Below are 17,573 nucleotides of genomic sequence, written 5' to 3'. Positions count from 1 at the left end.
ACCCATAGAATGCATTCCCACGCTTTAGAAAATACACCGAGGCACGTAAACTTAATTTCAGGCCATAGAATACAGTGGTATTAAAAGGATCAGGAAAATCAGTAAACTTCATTGTCAATTTAAAGCAAACTGAGTGAAACCCAGTTTTAAATTTTCAAAGGAAATGAAGCGATCAAAGCACTGATTAAATATTGACTACAAGAACTTGTTTATTTCATTTGAGAACAAAATTCTGAAATTGTTATTAATATTTAATAAATAATTGTAATCGATTAACAAATCAAAATTTCTGTTGACGTAATAAAGTAGGGTATGCAAACAAATTTGCAATGGCATTAGAGCGCAATGCCAATAGCATTTAAGGCAGCAAACGGCAAACAGCAAATGCAACATCAATAACAACAACAAGCGGCTGCTGGTATTGCTGTTGCAGCAACAACAGCATCAGCGGTCGCACAGCAATGCCATCAACCATGTGTAGTGAGTGGTTTTTCCACCAAAAACACAAAAAGTAGAAATAAAAAATCAACGCAACAACAACAGAAAACCTATTGCAGAAAATTGCAATGTCTTCAATGACTGACTGGGAAACGAGTTTTAGTTTCGTTATTCAATAGATGACGATGATGATGACGGTGGTGGTGCACACTCGTACAATGCAACACACAATTTATTATTTGTTGTTGGTGTTGTCTTTTTGTTGTAGATATTTTATTAAATATCAGACAGACTACGTTAGACAACTACAAATGCAGAAAAAAAAAACAACAATCATATGTCTTATGTTTAATAAAATAAGTAAGCATTAGAAGAGTAATATAGAGTTTATATATACATACATATACAACATGCAAACTTACAAACATACACATGTATAATATTTATTTTCTTTACTTCTTAATATGCATATGTATTTACCATGTGTGTGTATGAATGTATAAATTTCTTTATATTATGCAGTAAGTAAGTAATATATATGCATCCATAAAATCATGCAACAAAAACGAATCTGAAAAAACATACATATTAATAAAAACAACAACATTACATGAACTAGTATAATAGTTTTTGTTTTCTAATACTGGGATTCCAACAAAAGTAAAATTCAATTTGCTAACACACACTCACTGACTTCATGTCAATAAAAGAGATGAGGAGAGAAAAAATAATAAAAATAAATTTGAAATTTAAATTAAAATTAAGCAAAATATTTGCATATATTTTGCTTTTGCTTTCTTCATTTCAAATTTCAAACAATCTAAATAAAATAAATATACAAATGTACATTTATACATACATATGTATGTATGTATACATGTATTTCTGTTTACATTGAAAAATATAAATCATTGTTTCCAATAGTTTTTCGTTTATTTGTTTTTCTTTTCCTTTTGATAAAATTCATACGTAATAAATACTACAATATTTAATTAATTAAATTAAATAATACATACATATTTGTTAAAAATAAATATTCGAAATTCTCAATTTTGTATTTTTATAAAATCTCGGAATATTTAATGAATGAATTAATTACCAAACTGTAGATATCTTGCATTTCCGGATATAAATAATTAACATTAACAATGATTTACTAAGAAGGTTTTCAATACAAAAAACGTTTTTGAATATGGGAGTTAGAGCTTAAATGGGGTTTATTTAGATTTTCTTCTTTCGATACTTTTTAAAAAACCGGTTTGGAATATTGCAAATTTAAAACATAAACCGGTTGGCATTTTTTAAAATAAAAAAACGTAAACCGTTTTTTTAGTTTAATAATAATAAGCAAGAGTGTTACATTCGACCCAATCTCATATAGCCAGCATCAAATCCACTTACATAGGGACTAGGTGATATCGTAGACCCATTGCCTATTTCAAATGTCAAATAAACCTTTAGTGAAAAATATTTGTGGAAAATTTAAGATCCTTCCGTTCGGAAATTATCGTTTTTACCACAAGCTGATGGAGGTACATCAGGCTTGCTATACTAATGTACATTATACAATATTGGGGAGAAAATAAGGTTTAAATATTTTAAATAAAATACAAAACATGTCGAGTTTTTAAAAAACAGAAAAAACCGTTTCAGTGAAATTATGTATATAAGGATCAGGCAAGGAAAATTCAGTACTTTCATAGTCTAGTCGTCTAGTCTAGTCGTCTATAGTCTAGTCGTCTATAGTCTAGTCGTCTATAGTCTATAGTCTAGTCGAATATAGTCTAGTCGTCTATAGTCTAGTCGTCTATAGTCTAGTCGTCTATAGTCTAGTCGTCTATAGTCTAGTCGTCTATAGTCTAGTCGTCTATAGTCTAGTCGTCTATAGTCTAGTCGTCCATAGTCTAGTCGTCTATAGTCTAGTCGTCTATAGTCTAGTCGTCTATAGTCTAGTCGTCTATAGTCTAGTCTATAGTCCAGTCGTCTATAGTCCAGTCATCTATAGTCTATAGACTAGTCTATAGTCTAGTCGTCTATAGTCTAGTCGTCTATAGTCTAGTCGTCTATAGTCTAGTCGTCTATAGTCTAGTCGTCTATAGTCTAGTCGTCTATAGTCTAGTCGTCTATAGTCTAGTCGTCTATAGTCTAGTCGTCTATAGTCTAGTCGTCTATAGTCTAGTCGTCTATAGTCTAGTCGTCTATAGTCTAGTCGTCTATAGTCTAGTCGTCTATAGTCTAGTCGTCTATAGTCTAGTCGTCTATAGTCTAGTCGTCTATAGTCTAGTCGTCTATAGTCTAGTCGTCTATAGTCTAGTCGTCTATAGTCTAGTCGTCTATAGTCTAGTCGTCTATAGTCTAGTCGTCTATAGTCTAGTCGTCTATAGTCTAGTCGTCTATAGTCTAGTCGTCTATAGTCTAGTCGTCTATAGTCTAGTCGTCTATAGTCTAGTCGTCTATAGTCTAGTCGTCTATAGTCTAGTCGTCTATAGTCTAGTCGTCTATAGTCTAGTCGTCTATAGTCTAGTCGTCTATAGTCTAGTCGTCTATAGTCTAGTCGTCTATAGTCTAGTCGTCTATAGTCTAGTCGTCTATAGTCTAGTCGTCTATAGTCTAGTCGTCTATAGTCTAGTCGTCTATAGTCTAGTCGTCTATAGTCTAGTCGTCTATAGTCTAGTCGTCTATAGTCTAGTCGTCTATAGTCTAGTCGTCTATAGTCTAGTCGTCTATAGTCTAGTCGTCTATAGTCTAGTCGTCTATAGTCTAGTCGTCTATAGTCTAGTCGTCTATAGTCTAGTCGTCTATAGTCTAGTCGTCTATAGTCTAGTCGTCTATAGTCTAGTCGTCTATAGTCTAGTCGTCTATAGTCTAGTCGTCTATAGTCTAGTCGTCTATAGTCTAGTCGTCTATAGTCTAGTCGTCTATAGTCTAGTCGTCTATAGTCTAGTCGTCTATAGTCTAGTCGTCTATAGTCTAGTCGTCTATAGTCTAGTCGTCTATAGTCTAGTCGTCTATAGTCTAGTCGTCTATAGTCTAGTCGTCTATAGTCTAGTCGTCTATAGTCTAGTCTATAGTCTAGTCTATAGTCTAGTCTATAGTCTAGTTTATAGTCTAGTCTATAGTCTAGTCTATAGTCTAGTCTATAGTCTAGTCTATATTCTAATCTATAGTCTAGTCTATAGTCTAGTCTATAGTCTAGTCTATAGTCTAGTCTATAGTCTAGTCTATATTCTAATCTATAGTCTAGTCTATAGTCTAGTCTATAGTCTAGTCTATAGTCTATAGTCTAGTCTATAGTCTAGTCTATAGTCTAGTCTATAGTCTAGTCTGTAGTCTAGTCTATAGTCTAGTCTATAGTCTAGTCTAGTCTAGTCTATAGTCTAGTCTATAGTCTAGTCTATAGTCTAGTCTATAGTCTAGTCTATAGTCTAGTCTATAGTCTAGTCTATAGTCTATAGTCTAGTCTAGTCTATAGTCTAGTCTATAGTCTAGTTTATAGTCTAGTCTTTAGTCTAGTCTATAGTCTAGTCTATAGTGTAGTCTGTAGTCTAGTCTATAGTATAGTCTATAGTCTAGTCTATAGTCTAGTCTATAGTCTAGTCTATAGTCTAGTCTATAGTCTAGTCTATAGTCTAGTCTATAGTCTAGTCTATAGTCTAGTCTATAGTCTAGTCTATAGTCTAGTCTATAGTCTAGTCTATAGTCCAGTCTATAGTCTAGTCTATAGTCTAGTCTATAGTCTAGTCTATAGTCTAGTCTATAGTCTAGTCTATAGTCTAGTCTATAGTCTAGTCTATAGTCTAGTCTATAGTCTAGTCTATAGTCTAGTCTATAGTCTAGTCTATAGTCTAGTCTATAGTCTAGTCTATAGTCTAGTCTATAGTCTAGTCTATAGTCTAGTCTATAGTCTAGTCTATAGTCTAGTCTATAGTCTAGTCTATAGTCTAGTCTATAGTCTAGTCTATAGTCTAGTCTATAGTCTAGTCTATAGTCTAGTCTATAGTCTAGTCTATAGTCTAGTCTATAGTCTAGTCTATAGTCTAGTCTATAGTCTAGTCTATAGTCTAGTCTATAGTCTAGTCTATAGTCTAGTCTATAGTCTAGTCTATAGTCTAGTCTATAGTCTAGTCTATAGTCTAGTCTATAGTCTAGTCTATAGTCTAGTCTATAGTCTAGTCTATAGTCTAGTCTATAGTCTAGTCTATAGTCTAGTCTATAGTCTAGTCTATAGTCTAGTCTATAGTCTAGTCTATAGTCTAGTCTATAGTCTAGTCTAGTCTAGTCTATAGTCTAGTCTATAGTCTAGTCTATAGTCTAGTCTATAGTCTAGTCTATAGTTTAGTTTATAGCCTAGTCTATAGCCTATTAGGCTAAGTCTAATCTATAGTCTAGTGAAATTTTTTGATGAAATTTTTAGAGGCTGTCTCGGTTTTTTGCTTATATCTCCGTTAGCATGTCTGACAGAATTATTGAAGATTTGGATCCCGAAAATATCTTGGGTCTTCAGAAACTGATTTCAACAGACACACAGAATATGTGTACTTTATAGGGTCGGAAAATTATATTGTAGAAATTACAAACGGAATGACAAACTTATATACCCTTCACACGAAGGTGAAGGGTATAAAAAGTACAAGAAAGTCCCCTTTTATAGATTTTCATTCAAAGAACGAAATCCTTTCCCTTATTTATTTATTTTTTATTTCTATTTATGTCTAAGCAAAATTCTCAAGTTTTGTTAAAATTTCCAGAGGTTGACTAGGATTTTTGCTTAGTTTTTCGTTATTTATGAACCGATTTTTCTGATTTAAAATAGAAAATTTCTCGAAAGCATCTCTGACAGAATTGTTGAAGATTTGGGTCCCGTAGATATCTCTCTATTTATAAGTACTCGGAATATGTATACTTTATAGGTCGGAAAATTTTATTATAGAAATTACAAACGGAATGACAAGGAATGAAGGGTATCATGGGTAAAAAATTTATGCTTAAAATGGCAAATCATTGCCTTAACAAATTACATTTAAAAAATTCTTTAGAATTCTTTTTTTTAGTTATTTTTTTTTTTGCAACAATTTGGAATTACTAAACAACATATGTATATTTATTTGCACAATTCTTAATCATTATTGTCACATCTTCTTTTGTTAAAATACATTTATAAAATTTGTCATTACTTGTATCTATTATTTAATTGTTAAGAATAGAAATTATTTATTATAAATATTGTTACTATTACAGATGTATGTAAGTTTGTGCTTTTTCAAATAAATATTTAAAAAAATATTTGTCACAATGTTAATTAATATAATCAACTAAGTGCAATAGTTGCAATACACATTTTCTTTGTTTCAAATTAAATTCAAAATACTCGATGATTCTAACAGAGAGAAATAATCTAAACACATTCACGCAAGTGAACAGATAAATAAACTGCATCACGGCTAGTCTGAACAAACGACAATAACGGAATTAATAATGAAATGTAACGGGTTAAATCTGAAATATATTTTTTGAGAATTTCCTAGTTACTAAAAAGGCCTAAATATAATTCTAAAATTGTGGAAAACCGGAAATCTGACTAAATGTGCAAAATTTTTTTGATATATTTTATTTTGTTTTTTTCCGATATTTTACATTTCTGCTGATGTTTATGTAAATATAGTATTGAAATTTAAAAACTTTATTGTACACTTACCTTTTTGTTGTTGTATTTTAAAATATATGTATATTGTCAGTTTTAATATAATTATAAATTTTCCACAAATGTATAATAATATTTTTATGATTTGCTGTTGTTGTTTTGTATAAGAATCATTTGTTTTTAAAGGCAGTATTTTTCATCGTTTGTTTTAAATTTTGATTTCACAGATGCGTTAAAAGATGAGTTGGAGATTATTATATAAAACTTTAAATTTAGTTAATTTTTTAACACTTCTTTACTTTAATCGCTTTCACTTTAGCATTGATATGAATAATTTAATTGTAAATAACGTTTTTATGTATATTTTGGTTAAATTAATATTTGTGAAATTTATTAAAATGTCAAACATTTTTTTAAATATTACTTTCTTTGCTCAAATTTTCATTTTGTATAAATTTCGTTCTGCATTACACTCGCGTTTAAGACACGCGATTTTTAGATTTTTATCATTTTATAGTAAAAGTTGAGCATTGATTTAAGGATTTAATTTTGCAACGTATCCGCTTAATAAATGGTGTCTTATTGGCCTTAATATCAACAAATCCCACACTTTGTCTTTGGGGACGCATTTATATCTCTTTGAATGATCATGCATCGAATTAAGTCATGTGTTCTGAAATTAGATTAAGAAAGAATTAAAATCAGAAATTAGTGAATTAAAACAATTTAATGTTAAATTAGTTTTCATTTAACCGAAGACGAAATCAAAATAATAGAAAATATTTTAAAATTAAGTTTCAGTTTTTAAAAACCGTACAAGGATTTGCTAAAAGACATAATAAATATATCGCTCATAACTCAAAAATATATGAGGACGTTGTTTTGAGAGTTTCAAAAGGGTAAATATCCGGTATTTTGCAAAAATTTTCCACAAAAAAATATTTTTATCCTGTTTAATACCGACGTATAATTAATATTTAATTATTTAAATTAATATTCTTCATACGCTCTGCATATAGCACATTAGGTTTATAACAATTTTTTTACATTTATTCATAAACGATTTTTAAAAATATCAATGTTTAATAAGAAGAATTTGGGGAAAAGAAGTGTTGAATAAACCCTTGATAACATAATTTTTTTATTTTTGTAAACAAATTCTCAATCACATTTTATCACAAATTTATTGCGAGAATTCTCAGGAAAATCGTACACAAAACTCTCGGGTATGTTTAAAAATCGAAACGATTTTGCTGAGTTTGTCTAAGATTTTTATATAGTATTGTTATGTGTTAATTTATTTTTTACAGCCATTTAAAATCCAAAAAAAATATTTTATTTGAAATATTTATCATAGATATTTTCCTTGAATTTCTCAACTCCAAGTTCACACAATTTCCTAGTTAGTTGTGATCTGTTTTCTTTTTCAAATACTTAATGCAAAAATTTCCGGAATTTTCGAGTAGTTGAGTGAGTGAGTGTATTGTAAATAAAAATTTAAGTACCTGCATTCTTTCAATAACAGTGCGTAAATATATTTTAACAATTTTGTATAAATTTAAACATATGAGTGCATGTATATATAAATAAAATTATTGAAAATGACAATGAATTCAAAGTATTAATAATACAATTTAGAAAATAACTAACGACAAAAAGGCAAATAAATATACATAGATAAATTAAAAAATATATGTATGTATATGTAATAATGAAAATAATTCCCCTGGAAACAAAAAAGTATGTACAAATGCTTACTGAAGAGCTCTTAAATTTCAAATATAATGTTATTTATAGCGCCATTTAGTCTAGATTTGAAATTTTAAAATCAATATTGTATAAAAAAATAAATTGGAACATTAATTGAATCTTTGAAAAATTAAAATATAAAACATACACATGAAAAATTAAGTGAAAGAAGGGATTTACAAAATAACCCCATAAATTTTTAAAAATTACTGTGGCATTAAACATTTCTATGTGCCTCCAATTTAGTTCCGGAAAATATGTCCAAAAGTGAGTAAACTGCAGAATTTGAGACAGAGCTTCGTATTAAAGTCCTAATTAAGCAGTTAAATTCTTTATTTTTTTAAATTATAAATTAATAATGGCGTCCAGTGACCCTATCGGATTTACTACAAAGACATTGCACTATGGTCTTAAGACTGTTAAAAAGATATTTATGGTGACTTTTAACTCCTTATTAAAGATATTAACTAGAATCTATCTAAAATTTCTCAGTAACCCCCTTATATTTTAATATTAATTTTATAATTTATTTTAAAATTAATAACAAATAAAGAAATTCATTTATTTTCAAAAAATATATTACAAATTAATTTCAAGTAGCACTGTGTAAATTGAGAGAGCAAATTTGCAAAAATCACAAACAAATCAAATATATATTTATTTTGTTTTTTTCCGAAGGTCAATCACTAAACGCATGAGTAATAATATTTCTATAAATTTTAAAGCAACGCAAAAATATTTTTTTTTTTTTGTCAAATTCCTACATGACGTACTACGGTTTCAGAGTTTCAAAATTAATAACCGATTACTACAAAATAGAAGAAGAAAATAAATTAAACCGGTTTTTTGTTTAATGTAAATTCCATTTGAAAAATCCTATTAAATCAGTTGTTTTTCATTTTAACAGAAATATAACAACAACTATAAACAAACAGAAAACAACAACGACGTTTTATTTCCTTAAACAAATTGCATTTGTTTTCAAAATCAACAACAATCAAATAAAGAAGCTTAATCGAAACATGCACTTACATATATTCACACACACATTTTATCAGCAATACAACAAAAAAAGCTCTACTCAAATACATACAAGCAAATGCCGCAAAAACAAAAGCTTTTGCCAATAAAACAAAATAAAGAAATTAACTAAATGAATGTAATATTCAGGTATGGAAAATTCAGTACTTTAGTACTTATTGATATCTAGTCCATAGTCTAGTTTATAGTCTAGTTCATAGTGTACTCTGAAGTCTAATCTATAATCTAGTCGCCTTTTGTCTAGTCGTCTATAGTCTAGTCGTCTATAGTCCAGTCATCTATAGTCTAGTCGTCTATAGTCTAGTCGTCTATAGTCTAGTCGTCTATAGTCTAGTCGTCTATAGTCTAGTCGTCTATAGTCTAGTTGTCTATAGTCTAGTTGTCTATAGTCTAGTCGTCTGTAGTCTAGTCGTCTATCAAATCGTATATAGTCTAGTCTAGACTCTAGTCTATAGTCTAGTCTATAGTCTAGTCTATAGTCTAGTCTATAGTCTAGTCTATAGTCTAGTCTATAGTCTAGTCTATAGTCTAGTGTATAGTCTAGGCTATAGTCTAGTCTATAGTCTAGTCTATAGTCTAGTCTATAGTCTAGTCTATAGTCTAGTCTATAGTCTAGTCTATAGTCTAGTCTATAGTCTAGTCTATAGTCTAGTCTATAGTCTAGTCTATAGTCTAGTCTATAGTCTAGTCTATAGTCTAGTCTATAGTCTAGTCTATAGTCTAGTCTATAGTCTAGTGTATAGTCTAGTCTATAGTCTAGTCTAAAGTCTAGTCTATAGTCTAGTGTATAGTCTAGTGTATAGTCTAGTGTATAGTCTAGGCTATAGTCTAGTCTATTGTCTAGTCTATAGTCTAGTGTATAGTCTAGTCTGTAGTCTAGTCTATAGTCTAGTCTATAGTCTAGTGTATAGTCTAGGCTATAGTCTAGTCTGTAGTCTAGTCTATAGTCTAGTCTATAGTCTAGTCTATAGTCTAGTCTAAAGTCTAGTCTATAGTCTAGTGTATAGTCTAGTGTATAGTCTAGTCTATAGTCTAGTGTATAGTCTAGTCTATAGTCTAGTGTATAGTCTAGTGTATAGTCTAGGCTATAGTCTAGTGTATAGTCTAGGCTATAGTCTAGTCTATAGTCTAGTCTATAGTCTAGTCTATAGTCTAGTCTATAGTCTAGTCTATAGTCTAGTCTATAGTCTAGTCTATAGTCTAGTCTATAGTCTAGTCTATAGTCTAGTCTATAGTCTAGTCTATAGTCTAGTCTATAGTCTAGTCTATAGTCTAGTCTATAGTCTAGTCTATAGTCTAGTCTATAGTCTAGTCTATAGTCTAGTCTATAGTCTAGTCTATAGTCTAGTCTATAGTCTAGTCTATAGTCTAGTCTATAGTCTAGTCTATAGTCTAGTCTATAGTCTAGTCTATAGTCTAGTCTATAGTCTAGTCTATAGTCTAGTCTATAGTCTAGTCTATAGTCTAGTCTATAGTCTAGTCTATAGTCTAGTCTATAGTCTAGTCTAATCTATAGTCTAGTCTATAGTCTAGTCTATAGTCTAGTCTAATCTATAGTCTAGTCTATAGTCTAGTCTATAGACTAGTCTATAGTCTAGTCTATAGTCTAGTCTATAGTCTAGTCTATAGTCTAGTCTATAGTCTAGTGTATAGTCTAGTGTATAGTCTAGTGTATAGTCTAGTCTATTGTCTAGTCTATAGTCTAGTGTATAGTCTAGTCAATAGTCTAGTCTATAGTCTAGTCTATAGTCTAGTCTATAGTCTAGTCTATAGTCTAGTCTATAGTCTAGTCTATAGTCTATTCTATAGTCTTGTCTATAGTCTAGTCTATAGTCTATTCTATAGTCTAGTCTATAGTCTAGTCTATAGTCTAGTCTATAGTCTAGTCTATAGTCTTGTCTATAGTCTAGTCTATAGTCTAGTCTATAGTCTAGTGTATAGTCTAGTCTATAGTCTAGTCTATAGTCTAGTCTATAGTCTAGTCTATAGTCTAGTCTATAGTCTAGTCTATAGTCTAGTCTATAGTCTAGTCTATAGTCTAGTCTATAGTCTAGTCTATAGTCTAGTCTATAGTCTAGTCTATAGTCTAGTCTATAGTCTAGTCTATAGTCTAGTCTGGTCTATCGGAATATTAGATTAATTAGTACTTTAAAACCTAAATAAAAAGTACTAACTTTTTAGAACTATTTTAAAATTTACATTTTCCATGTCTGGTAATAACGACAAATAAAATCACAAATAAATAGCTATAAAACTTTGAAACAAATACAACGAGTACAATTTTATATTAATAAATAATAAAATAAAGAAAATGAAATGACGTTACAACTATGTATGTATACTCTATATTGTTGTTAATTATTTTGTATGGTCATTGTTGTTATTATTATGATTATTCTTTGTAAATGGGGAGGTGTGTGTGTATCATGCGTGAAGCAAAGAGGGTTTGTCTCATTTAATTGTCTAGGCTGTTTAGGAAAGAGTGACCAGACTTGTGCGAATTATTTGATATTATTATTATGATCTGATTTTATTAATTTACAATAGATTTTTAGGAAAATATCTAAACTAAAACAAGTTTAGGTAATTTTATGCATGTTGTGATTTTCTAACTGAAATACCTTGATAATTGAGTTAAATGTGCCAAACGATAAAAGCATAATAATTACCCATTTGATATTGTTATCTCACGTGAAGAAGTTAAACGATGTTATAGTTTTTAATGGTTATTAAAAAAATAATGAATTTTTGCATTTTATGTTATGATAAAATATTAATTTGGTAACTCTGTTCTATATGTTTTAACTATTCTCTTTATTATTATTTGTTCTTGAACGCAATCTTTTAAGGAGAACACTTGCTGACAAAAGTTATTAAATTTATAAATTGTTAAAATATTGCAGCCTAAAACGATCTGAAATTGTAAAATTGTTATGGTATGCCATTAAAAAAAGTATTTAGAAAACTTAATTGAAGGGAAAGCAATTGATTTTCACACGGGTTTCTCCCGATAATAAAGAAGAAGTTTTCATTGAATTTTGCAAAACCCAAACTGATGTAAAAACTTCTTTTTAAGGTTATTTGGGCAAACTTAAGGTTAAGTTTTTTAGGAAGTAAACCTTTGCCATAAAAATATGTTTCAATGATATTAATCAGATAAAGTTGTAAAGTACTCCGCTTTCGTAAAAAATATATTAAAATAAGAAAAACATCGATCGATGTGATCAGATGAGTTCGTTTAATTTGTTATCCACTGTTTACGCTCAGAAAATCAAAACAAAACGTAACTCTTTTGAGTAGAAGAAAGATATACAATAATAATTAAAATCAAATCTCGTTAAGCAAATTGATCATCGTTATTAAATAATATTAAATTGTTATTGTTGTTTTAATTTGTGTTAGTAGTTTTTGTTCAAATGTAAGTTCGTTTGTTTGTCTTTTTGTTTGTCTAACCAAATGAGTATTTAAAATTTTGCACAAACACACACACTTTTACACACTACAATTGTAGCCATTCGTATGCATGTGTTTATGATGACCTTCTCACACTGTCATGGCTGCAAAGAAAAAGCTTTTATAAAAACAACAGTTTATTTCATGAGTACTCGCGCACACACATACGCATTTACATTTATATTAAAGTTTTTGATTTTCTTTTATAAGTAGAGTAATGTAGAGGCGGCCAATAGTGAAGAGAATTCAGATTTGAAGAAAAAACTAATCGCACAAAAGTGTAAATAGTAAATAGTAGCTAATAAATACATATGTATGTATGTATGCATCTACATATCGCTGATTTGCATCAAGAAAGTTATAACTTTAAATTTGAGCTACATTTAAATAATCCGCAGAAAATTTCTAGTGTTTTAATGAATATATGTATTTTCTCAAGAATACTAGGTAATAGGAGTATTTTGTGTCCAAAAATGTTTGGGTTAAGCAATCTTTTTTGAGTTAGGACAATTTTACTGTAAATAAGAGTTAAATACATATGATTGTAATATTGTAAAAAAAATATTTATTTCTGTGAATATACGTTTATGTAAAATACATACATTTATAAAAAAAGAACGCACCTACATAATAACTGTATGACTGTTGTAAAGCGAATATTGCAAAAGTTGTATATTTTTTGTTTCAAATATTGTTTCTAATGAATATTAAATATAAAAACAAAAAATTAGTTTTTCATTTCATTGAAAAAAATTAAATAAATTAAAAAATATATATATATATGTATTTACGTTCACTCAAGTTCGCACTTGGGATACACGGCAATAATTTAGTATATAATATAACACATATGTATGTACATGTACATATATATGTATGTATGTAGGCAATGTGCATTTATTTTTTTTTTGCATTATTGTGGGTTTGTTTGTCTGTACGTCGAAAGTGTTTTCGTTGTTGTTGTATTTTCATTAAAACAAAATTAAATTTCAAGTTCCTTATTTTAAATGACGGTGATTGATAAACGCACATTTTATTACAATATGTGTTTTTGTTTGTGCTTCTTTTTATAGAAACATTTATTTAAAAATGTTTTTTTTTGTTGTTTTTAAATTTGAGGTTAATTAATTTTGATTTTGTTACAATTTATGCTATTAGAAATTTTTTTATTTATTGTCATTTTACATAGGTTTTTTAGGTTTTAACCACCCTCAAATCCTATAAAATTAACACGAATTTCGGAAGGTGAACCTGTTTATGATTCTTTATGAATTGATCATTATGTTATTTGCAGTATAGATTTTGGGTCAGTTAAGAACCGGGCTGTTCAAATTGAAAATATTGATTGAATTTAGGAAGGTATACCTATATTATATGAATCGATAATTTTCTTATTTGTAAACACATTAATTATGGACCGATCCTAAAACAATAATTTTGGTTCATATAAAATTTGTTTTAAGCGTTAAAGTAATTTCCAAAGCTATCTTATATGGGGATAAGGCTAATTATTGACCGATCTTTATAAAATATGAAAAAAAGTTGGTTTCAATAAAACTTGTTTTGTTAAATTTTATTGCTTTCCTTCAGTGTTAATGTCATTTTTGAAAGGAGACAGCTTGGATCTAATATCCAATACAACCCCTAATTTCACTTCCCTCCATCTCTTTACTTTATTTTCTAACATCAATACGATTCACTGCATTTATAGGAGCAACCCCAGAATGGTTTATTAAAAATATTCTGGTATTTTTAAACTAATTATATCGTCATTTTCTGAGGGAGATTTTCTATTGGGTATAGGGTCTATTATGGACCGACCGATCGTTACAAAATTTTATAAAATGATTTTGCTCCTATAAAACTGCTTATGTCGAATTTCATTGCTATATATGCTTCTGAAAGCCAGTTTAGAGCGCTAAAGGCATTTTCTGGTGGGACCTTATATGGGGGGTAGGATTAATTATGGACAGATCCTAATAAAATTTGACAAAGAGATGTAGGTTCCTAAAAGACTGCTAGACTGGTATTTTTACGCCAGTTATGTATGTACGTTAAAGTAATTTTCTGAAGGGTGCCTTACATATATATGGTGTAAAGGTCAATAATGGAACGATCCTCATAAAATTTTACATCAGGGGGGTAGGGTCAATTATGGATCGATCAGTATAAAATTTTGCAAAGAGATTTAGTTTCCAATAAAACACGTTTATGCCAAATTTCACCGCTAGAGATGATTATTTTAGGCAGTTATGAGAGTTTAACTCATTTTCTGAAGGGGACTTTATTAGAGATGCCAAACGGAAACGAAAACCGGGATTTTAAAAAATGAAATCCCGGGGAATTTCGGGATTTTAAAATCCCGAATTTTTAAGTGTTTTTCCGCTATTTTATACATTATAAAGTGTTAAATAATAGAATTTTAAAAGTTTTTGGACTTAAGATGACTACACCTACTTACAAGCTGAAATATAAAAAATAAAAAGGACAATAAATCATTTAAGTTGATTTATACCTCGCCACCGATATATTTTAGCCATTTATTGTTAAAACACTATCTTTCTGAAATATGCTTGTGGGATGCCTTCATATAAGTCGATCCTCAAAAGCTGTGCTTTGTATGGGGGCTAGGATCAAAAGAAGCCCGATCATTTCAAAATTCATCAGGGTATTTAAGGCCAGTATAAAACAAAAGCACTACTCCGGAGAAACCCAATATACCATCCCCACTAAGCTGGTGTAGGGTATAAAAAGGGCAATAAATAGGCATTGATACTATTGGATATCTAATGGGTGTATTAGAATCTATAATGGAAGTCAACCTGTCAATAAGATGGCGAGATGATAATTCCCTTATTTGGGTTAGAGAACACGGGATATAACTAATAATATTGCCTTGGCAGAAACTGGAATTACTATGGCTATAATTGATAGAAACCAGTTCTGTAGTATTTCCCTACTGACCATTAAAAACCATATATCCGATATTCAGATCAAGACGGATGGTCACATGAGTACATAGGTGCAGTACAGGTGCACTATGTAGCCTCGTATGGATCCAATCTAAATATTAGGTTTAAACAAATTGTAAATTTGGAAACCATTGTAAATTTGGATATCATGGGTATTATTTTATATTTATAACATATAAGAAGCTTTTGCTCAGAAGTAAGTTTTTATCCTACTATTTAGTACCTGGGATGGAAATATTTTTATTCTAAGTACTTTGAATTAATTTGTTTTTCTTTTCACAAAATGCTTATTGGAAAGTAAGCACCTACTAAGTATATTCATATTGCAATATGAAATAGAAAAGGTTATTTTTGTCGGTAAATTATTAAGATCTTTTGATTTATTTTATATTTTTTGGGATTTAAAAATTTATTTAAAAATCCCGAATCCCGGTATTTTTAAAAATCAGTCCCGATTGGCATCCCTAGACTTTATATATGGGCGAAATCGTGGAACGATATTGCCCATTTTCAGTACCAACCAAACTGCAGCAACTAAAAATATATATGCAAAATTTGAGCTCACTAGCTACTTCCAATTGGACTCTATCGTGCTTTCAATAGACAGACGGCCGAACATGGCTAGATCGTCTTGGAATATATATTTATACTTTTATGGGTCTTAGACGAATATTTCGATGTGTTACAAACGGAAGGACAAAAAACATACCCCCATCTTTTTTGATGGTGGGTATAAAAACAACATTTAGACTCTATATTTTAAAATTTTGGTTTATCAAACAATGTGAGGAATCAATTACCAAAAATTAATCTAAAAAATGAAATATCGATTATTTCAGAGCAGGCCCATCGACTGAGTCGACATCAGCAGAAATGCATAATACCCACCCCACTATAACTAGTGGTGTAGTATATAAATAGAGAATCAACAGAACATCATCAATTTTAATGGAAAAGTTCCAGCACGGTTTCTATCATTTCAAAACCTTAAATTAAAAAACGCATAATATTCTCAATACTTATGAATTGGAAGGTGACAAACCTTGACTAGTTTAAAACAAGGCCTACTTCACTAGAATATTATTTTAAAAAGACAATTTTAGTGGAAATTTTCAGAATCAACATTTTTTTGAAAACATTAATTAAAATACACACTATTAATTTAAACAATATGAACTAAGAATATAATATTATTTCTAATAAAAATATCACATTTTATTTATACAAACATACATTTTTATTCAAGAATCAAACTGTAAATTTAGTAGTTTATTTTTAATATAAAACCGAACAACGAAAAAATATAAAATACGCAACCTTCAAAAAAGAAAAAAAAAACATCTAACTAACAAACAAAAGCCAGTATGTAGTATCTAACCAAGTTTGTATCTATGTGGATTCATGAGTTTATGTGTGAATGTGAGTCTAAATAAATGTAGTAAATATTTACGATGAATTGTAGTCATTTACAGTTGTGGTATAATTATTATTATTATTATTGTTGCTGCTGATATTTAGCTGCAATTGTTATTATTATGATAGTTGTTAGTATTGTTTTGTTTAAATAGAAAAAAACTTGCATTCACTAATACAACGAAATAAATCAACTCATATGATGCGTATCAGGAAGTTAAAATTTCAAGGATTGACTCATTGAAAGGCGAATGAATGTATGCGATCGAGACAAAAACAGAAAGAAAACATAAATAAAATAAAATCAAATAGACAGACAGAAAACAACAACTATAAAAAATCACAATAACAAATACAAAACTATTAAACGCGCATGCACGAATTATACACACAACAACAAAAATGCCGTCAAGATCAACAAAAACAAAAATATTTAATAGTAGTAGACAACAAATAGACAAACTATTTATGTATAGAAGAGTTAAATTATTGAGTTGTTGTTGCAGTTGTAGAGAAAATAAAATCGAAAACAAAAACTAAAGCTAAAACAAACAAATGAAATAGAAAAGAAAAAATAAAAAGCTTTTTTTTATTTTTTCTCTGATTTTGAAATTCTAATTTATACTTAAAGCAAAAACAATACTCAAGAAGAAACTAAAAAAAACACTTGCATTCTAATAAAACTACTAAACTTTTGTTTTTAGTTTTATTTTGTTGTGAAATTTTTAAACTGCAATAACAATATAAATTCACTCTTGGAATCCTCTCCATTTTTTGTTTTTCTCCCCTAGATATGTTGAAAAAAAGATTTATTTACGTAGTTGGAGTTTTGGAGTTAATTCAAATTAATAACTAATGTAAAAGCT

The 17,573-nt window shown here is 29.2% G+C and overlaps 1 protein-coding gene across 1 annotated transcript in view; it reads right to left on the bottom strand.

Moving 5' to 3' along the window:
- Positions 1-17,573, bottom strand: part of LOC119602567 (ecdysone-induced protein 74EF-like) — a 100,232-nt gene that overhangs the window by 55,392 nt on the left and 27,267 nt on the right. Inside the window, exon 2 of the mRNA XM_037954148.1 lies at positions 6,134-6,752. The gene's annotated coding sequence lies outside the window, so the exon portion shown is untranslated. The remainder of the gene's footprint in view (positions 1-6,133; positions 6,753-17,573) is intronic.

Source organism: Lucilia sericata, unplaced genomic scaffold (genome assembly GCF_015586225.1).
Source record: "Lucilia sericata isolate MDLA Ls3-8-SP2 unplaced genomic scaffold, ASM1558622v1 Contig000242F_arrow, whole genome shotgun sequence".
Lineage (NCBI taxonomy): Eukaryota > Metazoa > Arthropoda > Insecta > Diptera > Calliphoridae > Lucilia > Lucilia sericata.
The sequence above is the reverse complement of the archived record's forward strand: the minus strand, read 5'-3'. Positions and strand labels throughout refer to the sequence as shown.